Source organism: Callithrix jacchus, chromosome 3 (assembly GCF_049354715.1).
Source record: "Callithrix jacchus isolate 240 chromosome 3, calJac240_pri, whole genome shotgun sequence".
NCBI lineage: Eukaryota > Metazoa > Chordata > Mammalia > Primates > Cebidae > Callithrix > Callithrix jacchus.
The window spans coordinates 159,554,603-159,570,870 of record NC_133504.1 but is presented as its reverse complement, the minus strand read 5'-3'; the positions used below and the strand labels follow the sequence as shown (position 1 = coordinate 159,570,870).

Here is a 16,268-nt window from a genome sequence, read left to right as displayed (position 1 = left end):
AAGGGAATGCCTGGAACTTTCTAGAAACTTGTTAAATGGTTATGACCGAAATGCTGATAGTGATATGGACAATGAAGTCCAGGATGAGGAGGTCTCAGATGAAAATGAGAAACTTGTTGGGAGCTGGAGTAAAGATCACTTTTGCTATGCTTTAGCAAAGAACTTGGAAGCATTGTGCCTCTGCCGTAGAGATCTTTGGAACTTTGAACTTGAGAGTGATTATTTAGGGTATTTGGAGGAAGAATTTCTAAGTAGCAAAACATTCAAGATTTTCTAACAGCATGTGGTTATACATGAGCAAATAAAAGATGTAAAAGTGGAAATTATATTTAAAGGACAAAGAGATCATTAGGATTTGGAAAATTTGCAGCCTGACCATGGGGTAGAAAAGAAAAACCACATTTTCTGAGCAGGGATTGAAGCATGCTGCAGAAATTTACATAAGTAAAAAGGAGACAAAAACAATGGGGAAAAAGCCTTGAAGGCATTTCAGAGACCTTTGCGGCAGCTCTTCTCATCACAGGCAGGTAGACCTAAAGGAAAAACTGGTTTGGTGGGCCAGGCCCAGAGATCCACTGCCCTGAATAACCTTAGGGGCCCCTGTTCCCTGGATGATGGCCACTCCAGCTCTAGACCTGGCACAAAGGAGCTCAGGTACAGCTCAGGCTGCTGTTTCAGAGGGTCCAAGCCATAAGCCTTGGTGTCTTCTACGTGATATTAAGCCTGTGGATACATGGAGTGCAAGAATCGAGACTTAGGAGCCTCTACCCAGATTACACAGAATGTCTGGAAAAGCCTGAATGTCCAGACAGAAGAGAAGCCTGCTGCAGGGGCAAAGCCCTAATGAAGAACATTTACTAGGGCAGTGCAGAGGGGAAATTTGTTGAAGTTTGCACACAAGAGTCCTCATTGGGCACTGCATAGTGGAGCTGTGAGAAGAGGGCCACCATCATCCAGGCCACAAAACGGTACAGACACCAAAAGCTTGTGCCATGTACCACAATGCCAGTTCATGAGAACTACTACAGGGGCTGATCCCTGCAAAGCTACAGGAGCAGAGCTGTCAAAGACCTTGGGAGCTCAACCCTTGTACCAGTATGCCCTAAATGTGAAAATATGGAGTAAAAAAAAATTATTTTGGAGCGTTAAGATTTATTGACTGTCCTATTGTGTTTCAGACTCATGGGGAGCCTATAGTCCCTTCCTTTTGGCTGATTTTTCTCTTTTGGAAAGGAAGCATTTACCCACTGCCTATGCCCCCATTGTATCTTGGAAGTAACTGGTTTGTTTTTGATTTTACAGTCTTATAGGTGGAAGGGACTAGCCTTGTATCAGATTAGACTTTGGTCTTTGGAATTAATGCTGAAATGAGTTAAGAGTTTGGGGGACTGTTGTGAAGTCATGATTTTATTTTGAAATGTGAGAAGGACATAACATTTGGGAGAGTCCAAGGACATAATAATAAGGTTTGGGTCTGTGTACTATCTAAATATCATGTCAAATTGTAATCCCCACTGTTGGAGGTGGGCCTGGTGGGAGGTGACTGAATCATGAAGTTGGATCCTTTATGAATAGTTTAGTAGCATTCTCTCAATTCTGTTCTCATGATAGTGAGTTATCATGACAGCTGGTGTTTAAAAGTGTTGTAACACCTCCTCTTTCTCTCTCTTGCTCCTGCTCCAGCCATGTAAGGCATTCCTGCTTCTTCTTCACCATTTACCATGGTTGTAAGTTTCCTGAATCCTTCCCAGAAGTGAAATCTGCTATGCTTCCATACAGCCTACAAAACCATGAGCCCGTTAAACTTCTTTTCTTTATAAATTACCCAATTTCAGGTATTCCTTTATAGCAGTGTAAGAACAGACTAATACAGTGCACACCACCATGCCTAGCTATTTTTTTTAATTATATTTTGTTGTTGAGAACAGTTCTAGCTATGTTGCCCAGATTGGTCTCAAACTCCTGGCTATAGCAATTTGCCCTGGCCTCCCAAAGTCCTGAAATTAGAGGCATGTGTCATGCTTCCCAGTGAAGTTTCATTAAAATTTTAATATACCCTCTTGGATATTCATCACCTTTTCTGTACATTGCTTTGGTATCTGTAAAATGAAGCACATGACTTAAATTATCTCTGACTTTGTTGTAAGTTCTAGCATTCCATTAGTCCACCTCTTCTTCCTCCTGTAATTAAATCTGTTTTTTCTTCAATCTCTAGAACCTAACATTGATGAAAACTATAAGCACATAGCCTAGTCTGAAAACGTTCAAATATTGGATCTCAAAAGCTAGGCATATATATTTATTGGGCTGCAAAGCTAGATGAAGAATATATCTCTGAGAGGCCTCGAAGTGACCATGTTCTCCCCAACTCATTTGTATTTGTTGAGAATATCTGTAGATTGTGATAAGAATGCAACATCTAGAGATGAGGTTGAATTGGCTGGAACAACCTAAGTTTTGTTTCTGTTCCCTCCAAGTGAAGAGTATCTATGACATTCTAGCTCAATGAGTTCAGTAATTCTGGGGTATGCAATCCCTGTGGGCTGCTTTTCAGGGTCCTTCAGCAGTGTATTTTATTTTAAAGCATGACATGTTTTTTTATAATTAACTGTTGAAATATTCCTCTGATAATACTGACAATAGCAAAGATATTTAATTATATTTCTTACAAATGTATAATGTGAAGTATAGTTATAGTAACAATAACAAAATTCATTTAAAAAAATTTAAGTTTCAGTAGCAATTAGCATGTATTTTATATTTGAATAGAATTTTTTAAAGAAAACATTTAAGACTCTCTAGTACCAGGGACTTAAATGTTTTCTACCAGAGATACAGCATAGTATGCCATGATATACACAGTACCATGGTGAAAATAATGCCGCGTTTTCCAGTAGCAAATGTTCCTGTAATATGGAGGTGTTTTGAATGATATATAGTTGGAATCGCATTTCATATAAAAGGAATCCCAGAACATCATCGGGAAGAATGTATGATTTAAAATAAATTCATTTTAATGTAAAAACTATGAGTTGGAAAAATACCCTTCACACTTTGGGTAAGACCACAGTCATATCACCACTTTGCTCCATTTAGAGAAGAGCTATGTTATCTGGAAAATTGTGGAAGAAAAGTTTAAAAATAATTAATGGGAAGAGTTTTGTGTATAGTGAATTATTAAAACTCAGAGCATATGAAGGATTTACAGATTACCAAGGATGTTGTAGCCCCGCCAGCACTAGTATTCAACAATCTTTGTTTTCTCTTCTGTGCTTTGCCACTTTACTTTCTACTTTGTTTGTACTTTATCATTTGACTTTATTTTCCACTTTACCATTTGTCTTCCTATTAATGTATGTCTTCAGGCAACTATTCCTGGTTGTTCATTCCTTAATCTAGTGACTACCATCTATAAGATCTGGAGAAGGCTGTTGTCATTGCTATCACTGTTCTTGCCATCATAATCAAGCTATTCTTCACAACTTGACAACTGGACAATGGAATATAAGGTCTAGCACCTTGAAATATTGACGCATGTGGAGGCCTGTCCATTTGCCTTCATTGCTATAGTAAGAATGGTCAGCCCTCATTGTTCTGTCCAAGTGCATCTCATTAGCTTACCCTATATTGCTGGAAGAATATCCACAAGTATGTAAAAGAAATGTCTTTGTTATCATTCAAACCCTGCATATAGGTGGCAACAGAGGAAAGAAAGAAACTGCTGTAATATGGATATTATCTTGAAAGTTCATACTAGGAAACAAAGTAAAAATAACATAAAAATAGTCTAATCTAGTCCTAAGAGTCACAATAAAAATAAATATTGGAGAAAGTACAATTTTATACAAGACATAATCAAGAATATGCTAAAACCATCTTTGGGCAGTACTATAAGCAAAAAAATGTATATTTATAAAATATGAATGATAAGAGATTTAGCAATAAACTATGGAATAGTTATAGCATGGAATAACTATGGAATTATTTGGCAATAGATTACGGAACAAACTATAGAATATGGTAGGTAAAATGTTACAGGATATCAAGAGTTGGCTAATCATAAATGGCTATGAAACATCTAAGGCAGGGCTTTACTCTTGGTCACATAGTTTAAGAATAATCACTAATTTCTTTGTGATATGGTAATATTTATGTATAATCTAGAATATATATTGCCTTTTACAACAAAAGTTTATTTTTGTAACATAGGTAACAAATTAAACAATGAATGAAAATATTTTATATATGAAACAGGGAGCAAGAGGACACTACAGACTTTTCCTACCATAGTTGAGATGTTAGAAGTATGCATACTCAACAAAACAGCTATCATAATATTTTGCCAGTAAAATCATGAATAGATTGTCCTCTCTAGTGGTAGAGATAGGTGCTACAATCAATTACTCCTTATACATACGTTTTAGGCTCACAGCCTGGCTATTACATGCTTTTCATAAAAAATATTGCTCAAAAAGGCATAAGCTGAGGCATCATTTATTCGGATACTATTTACTCTACTGTCTTCTCTATCTGTGCAACAGAATATTAGTCTAATTGTCATCACAGAAACACCCAGACTACCTATACATATTTAATGAAAATTAGAAGAATGTTTTGCTTTAATGTGATTTGTACTCATATTTTTTAATTTTGAAGAAGAAAGGAAATGTGAGCTGTCATATCTATATCTATGGATTTATTTATCTAGAGTTGTCCAAATTTATTATTACATATATTCAGAGCTTTCATTTTCAAAGCTATCCAACAGTCGCTAGCTTTTCTTCTATTGTAGAGAAAACATTCTTGTTTGCTTTAAAGTATCTTAAACCAACCTTCCTTCAGAATATTTATTAGAACAACATTGATATGTCATCCTTTTATGTCCATAACTGTGTATATACACACAGACTAAAAACATGGTTGGGGAAAATCAATCAAAATTAAAGAAGTGAAAAACAGAGAGAAAAACAATATCTGATATAGCATATATGAGACATTTGAAAACAAGCCCTCTGGATAGGAATCCAAGACACACTTATTTCTTACATAGGAACAAACAAGTGTTCAAAGTTTGATAGGACTAGGTTCAGACCCACATCTCTTACAATTTTTTGGCAGCAAATGGGTTTCAAAATTCAGAACTTTTGGATTCTAGAAAGGTAATATGGTGCATATGCTATATAACATGTAACACACATTAATACTGCAACGAAACATAAATATTTCATAGTGAAGAAAAAGAAAGACCACATATAGAATAGTAAGGTCATATTTTGTTTTTAAACTCATTATAAAGAAAACAAACAAATAAAATGAAAATGTGTTTTTTGGGGGTCAGCAGATAAGGTGTGCTGAACTTTTGTCTGTGACAGTGTTGAAGGGTAGTGCTCAATACAGGAGGCAAGGCTGAAGCGTTCTAAAATCATTAGAATGCCAGATTTCCTGCCTCATTCTCATCTAGATAATTAATCTTTCCTATGTTGAAGAAGATTGAAAATATATTTTCTAGAGAGGATACATTGGTGGCATTCTGTATTGAAATGCTAGGAATACCTGAGATTGGAGGAATCGTACTGATACTAGGAAATGAGTGAGGAGTTGAAAGTTAAGCAATGCATTCAAAATTCACAGAGAAAATGATTTTCAGTAATATACCCACCTAAGCTGTCCATGTAAGAATAGGGGTAAAGTGAAGACCCCTATTATTACCTGATATCAGGTATAGATATCAAAATATTGTCCATTTTGGGGAAGGTACAGAAGAAAATATGCAACAAAATGAGACAGTATAAAAAGAAACTACATGAGTTATGAAATCAGGGGATGAAATATACAAGGCCAGCAGAAGCAATCACCAAGTTGATATAAGGAGTTTAAACCCTGAGAGTTGTGTAAGAAACTGAGAGAGCAGCCTGTCCAGAGAGCCAGAAAATTCTAGAGATGCCTCCAAGCTTACAAAACCGATAATAATAAAATGTTACAAAAGTGATTTTTTAATGCTTTTGATTTTATTATTGAAGTGGGATTATGAAGTGCTGGGATGTGACTTAGTGTTACTTGTGGATAAATATTATACATGCCTCTTATGTGAACAGTCATAATATGGAGAATATGTAATCATAAATTATGATACAACTATTTCTGTGGAAATAGGTGAACAGTATTGTGTTGAATAGTGATGGCAGCAGAATGCAGGTTGTGAAGGAGTGCTGCATCATTATCTTCCCAGGTATGAAAGTAAGCAAAAAATAAGTATGTTATTCTAAACTGGAGATGTAACATAACACAAAGAGTAAATCTAAATTGTTCAAAGCACTTGCTTCTGGTTAATAGGAAATGGGGGAAGGATCACGGGAGATTGCTACTTTCAATTAAAATCCTTGTATAGTTTCGATTCTTTAAATATTGAGCATCTATACTATTGTTAAATGTATCCTAAATTTAAAAAATGAGGAGACTTTAAATTAAGAAAATGGGGCATAAAGATGTAAAAAACTTGTCAAGCCCATTGTAGTGAAGTAGACACAGGGTTTATGAGAGGAATAATCAGAAGGAAATTCAGAAAGACTGGTTGGGGCCTTACTGTATGAAATATGTGTCAATGTTAGAACAGTTTGTTTTAAATGCTGTAGGCAATGGATATCATTGAAGGCCTTTAATGGAATGTATTTTCACTTCCCAAGCCTCCTATACACTCCCCAAAGAGAAGAAACACTGTTCTCTCAAGGCAGAAAGTATTTATTAAACAAGCACAATTTTTCATTTATACATTAAGATTATTTTTCTGGTTACTAATAAATTTAAAAGATGAGGATGGGAGGACATAAATATATTTATTTATGTGTCTGTATATGTAAGAGATACCATTATGACTAAACTATTTACCTTAAGGTTTTGGAAATTTCCTCAGTAAGACACCACATGGTGTCTCCATTTAATTCTTTAGTCTTTGATTATGCAAGTGCTTAAAGTACTATAAGCACAGAATCAATTATCAGTCTTTGTTAACTCAGAACATGTTCTGCAAATTACAGCTGCCTACTTCAATTAAACCCCTTCTCTGGACCTGCAAAAATGATGTCCATGAATATTCTCTTTAACTAAGAGGTTCTCAAACATTAAAGCACATAGGAATCAATTGAAAATCTTATTTAAAAAGCAAATTGCAGAATTGCAGAGCCCTATCTCAAGAGATTCTGATTCAGTACTTCTACTCTGATATTCAAGAATCAATGCGTCTCTCATTCTCTCTCTCCCCACAAGCCACTATATTTTTCAGGTGGATTGAAAACAATATTTTAGGGGAAAAAAAGAACACAAAACAATTCTAGATTCCTGTTATGTGTTTATACTCTTTTTGAAAGCTGCATTCTCTCTGGCAAATTCTTGTTCTACATTGAGAACAGGAGTAATATTTTTAGTAACTTTAGGCAGATAGATTACCTACTTTGAATTTGAAATGAAGCTAGATAGGCTGTTGGGCGGAAGTATCCCTAAAATAAGGGATATACCTTTAAAGAAGTCCAAAAAAACCAGCACCAAATGTATTATACAGTTTGGTGGCTCCTTTCCCATTATCTAGTTTAGAATTACACACCAATGTCCTGTTCATGAAAACAGGCACAGAACTTTTAGGGAGAGACTGGTTCTGTGATACCTTCAGCCATAATATTCTTTCATATTATAAAATTCTTACAGTATACCCAAATTACAGAAATCATAATTTGTGAAGTTTTTCATGTATTTTGGAAAATCCTAATAATTCCATCACTCTGTGAAAAAATTAACATGAACATATTATTTTTTCTCATGAAAAATATCTAACAGTTGCAAAGATAATATTAGAATATTTCTAAAATATTTTTAGCAGAAAAAGAAACTTGAGAACATTAAGAGAACCTAAGGAAAATCAATCTATTGGGAAAAAATAAAAGAGTTTGAAAAGTGCTTCTTTGCAAAATAAAATAGGACATTTTCTTGTTAAAATAGAAAACAAATAAAAAAAGCAGTCATCAAACAATGCAGAGTATTCCAGATAATTTGGGGTCAGCTAATTAATTTGCTAATGAGTAACTTATTTGCAAATTCCAGTCCCACCTTGGCTTTGTTTCTTAGCAGTTGTCAAAACAGTATCCCACAAATGAACCACAATGTAGTGCACAGCCATGGGGAAATAGCGCCATAATCTCTCTTTAGTTTCTAATAGGAGAACCAGTAGCTACATGTGGCTTACTGAGCAAAGACATGTGGCTAGTCCACACTGAGATGCGCCTCAGGTATAAAACACATGACAACTTTAGATGACATGTTATGCAAAAAATAAAAAAAGGAATGTAAACTATCTCATTAATAATTTGCATTATATGCTGAAAAGATAGTATTTTGAGTTTTATTAAATTAAACATGATTATTAAAATTAATTTCTTAGATTTCCTTTTTTTTTTTACTTTTTTATTATAGCTACTAGAAAACATGAAGTTACCTATGTGGCTTGCATTAAATTTTGGTGATGGTTGTTTTTCTTATCCTTGTTGAGGAATAATTGAGAAGCAAAAATTGCATATATTTAAGCTATAGAAGTTGACGTTTTCATGTCATGTTGTGAAATGAATATTACAGTCAAGCTTATTAGCATATCATCTCGCATAGTTACTATTTATTTATTTGTGGTGAGAAGACTTAAGATCTACCCTCTTAGCAAATCTCAAGCATACAGAACACTATTGTTAACTATCATCACCATGCTGTGCAATTCATACTCAGAACTCATTCATCCTGCACAACTAAAACCTCGTAGCTGTGGCTCTGTAAGGATTATGCCAGATATGAGTCCCTTTGATGTTATACTGTAATTTGAAAGGATATTAACAGCACCTCCAGTCACGTTTCTTCATCCCTCCTATCATTCTATCACTGACAATGCAATTTTGGAGACAGCAGCTGTGGTGGAGATGTAGGCAGAAGCTTTTCTGGCTCCTCTGTTATGGGTCGGTCCCTGCCCTCCTCACCCTGGAGAGCTGGCCTTTTCTTTGTCTCTGCCTTCAGAAGTGGTGTCTCTGTCCTGGCTTCTAATCTCAAACGATTCTTCATTTTGGATGATCTGCAGCAACTACTTCCCCAACTTCAAGTATAGAAATTAGATCAACTTGGTTTATGTTTTACCTTAAGCCAAGTTCAAATTAAAAGGCAAAAAAAAAAAAAAAAAAATTAGCCATTCTCATTCATAACTGCAGCAAATTGATATATAGTTTGCCCATCTTCTTTTGGCTCATAGATAAGTGTATCAGGATAAACTGAATTGGCATAGAATCTAAAATTACTAATTCCAGAGAAAAAGAGTTGAAAGATTGAAAATATTTTTTTCCCCCTAGGAAGAAATGGCTTGCCAAGCAAATTAATAATGTAAAAGTTTTTCAGAGCTAATTACAACCCTTTCTTATTTGATCATTAAAGCAGTTTTCCTCTGTTAGGCAGTATGTTGTTAACCTAGTTTAGTCAGAGCGTGCATTAATGAAAATGAATTTTTTCAAAATATGGTATGTTACTTGGTCATTATTTTCCTACTCAGAATAAACTTTATTAGAATTATTAAAAATAGATAAGACTTTAAAAATTACCTTAATTTTTGCAGAGTGCTGTTTCTTTTAATATTTCTTTAAAAGTTCAGAATGAAATTATAATTTACAAATTTTGTTGGGTACTTTCCCAAAGATTGATTACCTTGGCCTGGGAAATAGCTTGACGATTAGACAAAATATGATTTCAAAATGCAAACCTAGTCTGAATAATTAAGACTTAAATGCACTTTTACCTTAAATAGATAATATAAAAAAAATTGACTCTGGATTAGCATACGTTTTCTTGAATCTTTTTTCAGCTATAATCCAGACCATTATGTGAACAACATATATAAATATGAAATAACATTTTAACACATACAATATTATTTCTGACATTATAATTGCTAATTCTACAATAATTCTAGCAGCCAGGAAGAAGCTCTCTAGAATCTCCCAAAACTGCTCATAACAAAGTGATATGTTCATAGAGAGCTGCAGAGAGAAGCATGTCTCTGGTTTGACTTGAGTCAGACTAGTAATTTAGCATCAAAGGGTGGCTGAGAGCTGAAACCAGATGATGTCAAGCCACGTACTGTATTGAAGGAAAGCTACCACTGAGGGCATCACATTTACCAGTGCACAGTGTTACAAGGGCATGCAAACTTGTCAAATCAATTGTTGCAGAGCTTGGCTGCAAGAGATCCAAGTTCTGTAGTTGGTGGCACTGCGGTGGGCCCAAGGAATCACTCTGCTCAGACTTGGCTAGCTCATTACAAAGCTAGAGAATGGGACTTAGTTACCAAGAAAAATTCACTGGCAAATACTCAGCAGGCAAATTGCTTAAGTCCTGTCCAATCCAATTGTCCATTGAGTACACACTGTGTTCGCTTGGGCTAACTTTAATCATGCTTCTCTCCTCACAGGCCACTGAACCTAAACTTGGTTCAACCCCAAGTATAAGCAAGCTCTAAAGTACAGCACATGCCCCATTAACAGCTCATTCCAACAACTACCACACAAAGATCAATATTTTTGGTTGAACCACCCCAATCATGCTGTCTGCCTACCACCACCCAGATGTCCAATTTATTTTCAAGTTTCTGCTATCCTTACTTATCCTTCCATATAAAAGAAAGCTATTTTTTTCTGTTTTTGTATAAGACATTTGCAGATTATAAGATTGCTGTTTCCTCCCTATTGCAAGCCTTCTGGGGTAAATCCTCACCTACATCTGGATTTTTTTTTGACGCTCCCAGTGATGGGCCTGTCTCTTTCTTTTCTTCACCTTCCATTCTTTTGTCTCCCTTGCCTTTTTGCTGTGCACCTGGATTTACCGCTTAATCAGGATAATGTACAGCAATGGGTCAGATCTTCATGTAAGAACTTCATTGTTGGATAATTACCCGATTAAGCGGTAAATCCAACAATGAAGTTCTTACATGAAGATCTGACCCATTGCTGTACATTCTGGAACTCTTCCTGGAATGTTCTCAACTCATTTCTCCTTTTCCTCCTGCAAAATTTCTTCTACTGCAGTCTTCAACATGTATACTTTAGAAAGAGTCCTCTGATGCATGTGATGTAATTAGATGTCTGGTTTTTTCCCTTTACACAGCTAACACAGCTTTTTATGCCTAGCCTGATTGTAGTTATTCTGACACTGCAGTATAAAAGCCTGTTTCATTACATCTACATTATTAATCTCCCTAAGGGACAGGTCATTATCATCTCCTAGTATCTAGCATAGAGCTTACCACATATTAGTTGTTTATTAATATTTTCTTAGCATATTACCAAATAAGTGAAATAATGAATGCCCAGGCCCCTGTACTCACTAGGAAATAGCATGCCCTGTTAACCAAAGCAGAAGACAAATTGTATTAGAAAAACCGGTACAGCTTAGGAATGTCTGAAAAGGAACCTGGTGCTGCACTTATGGGCAACACCACAAAATTGTGTTGAGATGGAAATGGTAATGTGATTTGACTGATGTCATTAAAGCATTCACTGCCCAGGTCAAGAATAATGGCTTAGAAACTGAGCAGAGCTGCAGCTCAGCTGGGTATGTGTGCTAGCAGCAGGTACGCAAGTCAAAGGAGGCACGGAGGTAGGAAAGTCCAGCCCTGCTTATTGCCATTAGTCACAAGATTGTGTTTCATGCTATTTTTACAAGCCTGATTACAATTCTGTCCAACATTAATTCATACCCGTGCCTTTTAATTTCCTATTTTTATATCCCCAGTTCTCCACCTACCTTTAATCAATTCAAAATTGTATGACAATTTCTTAATTCTTACTGCATTCTTTCTATCATATCTAAATGGAACACTCAGCCTGTGCTTTTTCCTTTTGCAAATTACCCTAACAAAATTCTAGCACTGAGAAACATGGCCAGAATTTAGCCTCCTGAATAAAAACTTGAGGTTTTAATAAACTTCACTACCCAAGAGACTGTTTTTACTGTAGTATCAAAATAATGCAGATTGCGAAGATAGATAATAAGATTGGCAGAAAACTCTGGATGAGTTCTTGAAGCTGATTAAACTGGGCCACCTGTTTTACAGAGTTCATTTTGCATTGGTATGTATGTGATCTATTTAGTCAGGTAACAATTGCCTGGCTTAATTGCATGAGTATGTGACTTTTCCAACCAGGGCAATTAGGATACGCTTTCTGAGAGAAAAATGTCTCAAAATGTCTGTTTATTCTATTTAATGTTCAAGTCTATTAAAAGACAATATATGTGAAGTATTAATATGATGACCAACAAAATTTTTTTTCAAAAAGCTAACTAGATATTTGGTCATTATTACATTTAATGAACTGTCATATATTTTGTTGAAAGCAACGTTAAACTATTCTAAAAAGATACTACAAATTATAGAGCCATAATGAAATACCAAAAAAGAATAAATTTATGATACATTTTTAGCTATCAGTCATAGTTTAGATTGCTTACCATGAGCTTTATTTTGTTCTTAAAGGCTTTTGCTGTACTGTTGCTGTTGTTGCTTCTGTTATCATGGGAGAAAATACTCTTCCCACAAATAAGTGTGGTATGACTGTATTATTAAACATTTTTATGATCTGGGTTTTAAATACCAATCATTTATATTATTAACATTTATCTTTTTTATTCCTATGTATCAGCTTACAATGATTTTATTCAAAAAAATAAAAGTAGATTTCTGCATGGTATCTGCCTTCTTTTCTCTTCTAACGATACCTTTAGGAGTAAGTTAATGGGTGTAGTGCATATACTTTGGTGGAAGTGGGTGGTAAAAATATAGGGAATAATGCCTGATTACTTGCTTAGCTTGCATTTGGCAGTCAAAGCTAGTATTCCTACACAACCCTGGGCTAGATGAGGAAGAGGCACTTACTGCAGGAAAAGAGCAGGGAGATACTGCTGAAAACAGGTAAGCACAGTTTATCATGTTTTTTGTTTTATTGCTTGGTTATTCCTACAAGAACAAATCAGAGTGGACCTATAATATAGTCTATACCTGTTATTCATTTATTTAACTATTATGCATTGATTGCCAATAATAGAAAAAGCATTGGTTTAGGCACTAGGAATCTAGCAAAAAAAGAAACATAACTTATGTCTCACAAACACTGGTTTTCCCATCTTAAGGAAGCCACACAATTGAAGGCTTGCAAAGCAGCACTTGCCTAATCCAGCTCTGAAGCTTTACTGTGATGAGACACAATGAATGCATAACTTCACACCATGTGCCTTTATAAGTTTGCCTTATGGTTCCACTTAAAAATGTGCAGTTCACATGGCAAATTAGCATATTTATATATCTATAATATATTATGAGTATTTATGCTACATACTGTCTCTTTGTAATTCCAAGTTTTATATCACATAAGATGACCTGATTTCCAGTCATACATCTAGCAGTTATCTTGAGCTACTTGACTTAATGCTCTTTAGTTCTTGCATCTTTAAAATGTGAATGGTAATATAGTAAAATTTATTTTCTACTGAGTGAGTCAGGATGAATATTATTTCATAAAAGTGGATCTTCCCCAAGTGTGGAACTACATATGAACCACTTAACTAAAGAATTATACACAGGGGAAGGGGTGTGGCAGGGAGAGGAAATCCTCTATTCTACTTAAATAAAGGGAATAATGCCAGTTTTTTTCTTTTTTTTATTATACTTTCCATGAATGAATTATAATGCAAAACTCCTCAATTAAAAGAACTAAATTAAAAATCCACAGTAGTCCTAAATGCTGCTGTCTGGTCACATGTATTGTCAAGCTGTTCTTTCCAGTGTGAGAGTTGACAGGTATATAAGGACCAGTTCTGTTTCTTGTTCTCCCCTCCCTTCCTCCTCCATGAGTATTCTACTTTCTGTTAATACTGTAGGCTCTTGAGAGACCTCAGGCTCCCTGAGCCAAATTTCATGAGACACCTTTTAAAAGGTTTTTCCTTCAAATCCCTGGGAAAGGGGAAAAGGCCTACAGGCCACATTCTGTTGTAATTCAACGATGTCTGAAACACGAAAGGATTTTAAAATATGAGTTTCCAAAGTGAATTTAGCAAATCAGTTAATCAATATTGATATGGTTTAGCATGTTTTTACCCAAATCTCATCTTGGGTTTTAGTTCCCATAATTCCCACATGTCATGAGAGGACCCAGTGGGAGGTAACTGAATCATGGGGGCAGTTCCCCCATGCTATTCTCATGACAGTGAGTGAGTTCTCATGACATCTGATGGCTTTATAAGTCTTTGGCATTCCCCCTGTTGGCATTCATTCTCTCTCCTCCTACCCCATGAAGTGGGCCCTCTGCAACAATTGTAAGTTTCCTGAGGCCTCACCAGCCCTGTAGAACTGTGAGTCAATTAAACCTCTTTCCTTTCATAAATTACCCAGTCTTGGGTATGTTTTTATAGCAGCATGAGAACAGACTAATACAGTAAATTGGTACCAGGATTGAAGTGCTATTATAAGGATACCTGGAACTTGGAAGAAACTTTGGAATTGGGTGACAGGCAGAGTTTGGAAGAGTTTTCAGAGCTCAGAAGTTAGGAAGATGTTGGAAAGTTTGTAACTTCCTAGAGACTGGTTGAATGACTGCCCAAAATGCTGATCTTGATATGGACAGTTAAGCCCAGGCTGATGTGGTCTCAGATGGAGATGAGAAACTTGGTGGGAACTGTAATAAAGGTGATTCTTGCTATGCATTAGCAAAAAGACTGAAGCATTTTGCCCCTGCCCTAGAGATATGTAGAACTTCAAACTTGAGAGAAATGATAAAGGGGATCTGGTGGAAAAAAAAATTTTAAGCAAAAAAGCATTCAATAAAAGCAGAGCATGAAAGTTTGAAAAGTTTGTAGCCTTGTGAGGCAATAGAAAAGAAAAACCCATTTTCTGGGGAGAAATTCAAGCCTGGTTTAGAAACTTGCATAAATAATGAGAAGCAGAATGTTAATCACCAAGACAAGGGAAAAACATCTTCAAGGCATGTCAGAAACTTTCAAGAAAGCCCCTCCCATCACAGTCCCAGAAGCCTACGAGGAAAAGATTGTTATGTGGGCCGGGCCCTAAGGCCCCCTGCTCTGTGAAGCCTCAGGACATAGTGCCCTTTGACTAGCCCGTTCAGCTCTAATCATGACTAAAAGGGCCAAGGTATACCTTGGGCCGTTGCTACAGAGGGTGAAATCTCCAAGGCTTGATGACTTCTACGTGGTGTTCGGTCTGTGGATAGACAGAAGTCAAGAATTGAGGTTTGGTAACCTCCACTTAGACTTTAGATTATATATTGCAGTGCTAGGATGTCCAGGCAGATCTTTACTATGGGGAAGAGCCCTCATAAGTGGAGCTGTGAGAAGAGAGCCACCATCCTCCAAACCACAGAATAATTAGATCCATCAACAGCTTTCCCTGTATGCCTAGAAAAGCTGTAGACACTAAATACCAGCCTGGGAAAGCAGCCGGGAGGAAGGTTGTATCCTGCAAAACCAAAGGCATGTAGCTGCCTTAGCTTGTGAGAGCCCACCTGTGGCATGAGCATGACCTGGATGTTAGACATGGAGTCAAAGGAGATCATTTTCAAACCTTACATTTTAATGACTACCCTATTGGATTTTGGAGTTGACCAGGGCCTGTAGCTGCTTGGTTTTGACCAGTTTCTTCCATTTGGAATGCTTATATGTATTCAATGCCTGTATGTCCATTGTATCTCAGAAGTAACTAACTTGTTTTTTATTTTAAAGGCTCCTAGGTAGAAGGGTTTGGCCATGTCTTAGATGAGACTTTGGACTTGGAGCTTTAGCTAATGCTGGAATGAGTTAAAACTTTGGAGGACTGTTGGCAAGGCATGATTATGTTTTGAAATGTGAGGACATAAGATTTGGAATAAACCAGGGGTGGAATGATATGGTTTGACTGTGTCCCTACCCAGTTTGCATCTTGAACTGTAGTTCCCATAATTCCCATCTGTTGTGGGAGAGACCCATTGCGAGGCAATTGAACCATGGGGCAATTATCCTCATGCTGTTCTAGTAATAGTGAGTTCTCACGAGATCTAATGGTTTAATGAGTCTGACATTTCACTGCTGGCACTCATCCTGTTTCCTGCTGCCCTGTGAAGAGGCGCCTTTTGCCATTATTGTAAGTTTCCTGAGGCTTCCACAGCTCTGTGGAATTGTGAATCAATTAAACCTCTTTCCTTTATAAATTACCC

At 36.2% G+C, this 16,268-nt stretch overlaps 1 long non-coding RNA gene across 7 annotated transcripts in view; it reads left to right on the top strand.

The window, feature by feature from the left end:
* Window positions 1-16,268, top strand: part of LOC118152331 (uncharacterized) — a 219,653-nt gene that overhangs the window by 123,581 nt on the left and 79,804 nt on the right. The window lies entirely within an intron of this gene.